Source organism: Cynocephalus volans, chromosome 6 (assembly GCF_027409185.1).
Source record: "Cynocephalus volans isolate mCynVol1 chromosome 6, mCynVol1.pri, whole genome shotgun sequence".
In the NCBI taxonomy this organism is placed as follows: domain Eukaryota; kingdom Metazoa; phylum Chordata; class Mammalia; order Dermoptera; family Cynocephalidae; genus Cynocephalus; species Cynocephalus volans.
Window position 1 is genome coordinate 13,591,610 of NC_084465.1, and position 1,541 is coordinate 13,593,150.

The 1,541-nt window shown below is 40.7% G+C and overlaps 1 pseudogene; it reads left to right on the forward strand.

Annotated features, from left to right (window-relative positions):
• The first annotated feature begins 403 nt into the window (after positions 1 to 403).
• On the forward strand, positions 404 to 1,336 carry LOC134380429 (olfactory receptor 2A2-like; annotated as a pseudogene).
• The last annotated feature ends 205 nt before the right edge of the window (positions 1,337 to 1,541 follow it).

Sequence of the window (1,541 nt, forward strand, 5' to 3'; positions counted from 1 at the left end):
TTAGTGAATAACTGTATTGGTGGATAAAATTTAAAAGGTATGTGCAAATTGGTATCATGGATAGAATGTTAGCCTTACATAACACAGAAAAAAATTAAATAATGCATATTTATAAGGAGAAAATAGAAAAATTAGAAAACGGAACGTATTAATATTGGTGAATCTAGATGAGGTGTATTTAGAAGCACTGTTTATAACTCTTGATACTTATCAGAAAATTTGAATTACTTCACAATAAAAAGTTAAAAACAAACAGGCAGAGAAACATGAAAAAAAAAGGTCAAGCAGAAACAAGTATTAAAATTTCCTTTCAACTCACTTGGAGATAAATAGCTCCAAATTTCAATTCTCCAACTCTGACCATTTCATCTTATTTTGGACCTTTCCACATTGTCAATAAGGAATGGGGGGCAACCAGTCATGGATCACAGAGCTCATCCTCTTGGGATTCCAGCTCAGTGCAGAGATGGAGGTGCTCCTCTTCTTGGTCTTCTCCCTGTTGTATGTCTTCAGCCTGATGGCAAATGGCACGATCTTGGGACTCATCTACCTGGTCCCAGACTGCACACCCCCTTGTACTTCTTCCTTTCACACCTGGCCATAATTGACATTTCCTATGCTTCCAGCAATTTACCCAGCATGTTGGAAAACCTAGCGACGCAAACAAAAAACTATGACCGTTATCACATGCATTATTGAGATGAATTTGGGTTTGACTATTGCATCTACAGAGTGCATGATTTTGGTGGCAATGTCCTATGACAGATTTGTGGCGATCTGGCATCCTCTTCAAAACACTGTCATCATGAACTGGAGAGTGTGCACGGTCCTGGCTGTCACCTCCTGGGCATGTGGATTTTTCTTGGCCCTAATAAATCTAATTCTCCTTTTTAGGCTGTACTTCTGTGGACCTCAGGAAGTGAACCACTTCTTCTGTGAAACATTATCTGTCCTCCAACTGGCTTGTGCTGACACCGGGACCAGTGAAATTTTTCTCTTTGCTGGTGGTGTGTTTGTCTTAGTCAGACCCCTTTCCTTGATACTTCTTTCCTACCTGCGCATCCTCCGGACCGTCCTGAAGATCCAGTCAAAGGAGGGCCGCAAGAAAGCCTTTTACACCTGCTCCTCCCACCTCTGTGTGGTTGGGCTCTACTTTGGCATAGGTATGATGGTTTACTTGGTCCCAGAAATCAGTCAACAACAGGAGCAGCAGAAAATCCTCACCCTATTTTACAGCCTCTTCAACCCATTGCTGAACCCACTCATCTACAGTCTGAGGAACGATCAGGTGAAGGGCGCCTTCTACAGAGCACTGCGGAAAAAGAGGACCATGTGAATGAATGGATAATTTTAGTTCAGTGGATTGCTCCTCTTAAAACATTTGGTTTGCCTATTCAATAAAAATAATAAAAATTCCCCAAGAAGAGGATTCATTTAAGAATGAAAATTATTTACATTCTGGCCATGGAAATGGGAAAACATTTCATGGATATGAGTATTGTCTTAGATTGAGTAGCCATGTTAGTAAACGAGATAGCTAA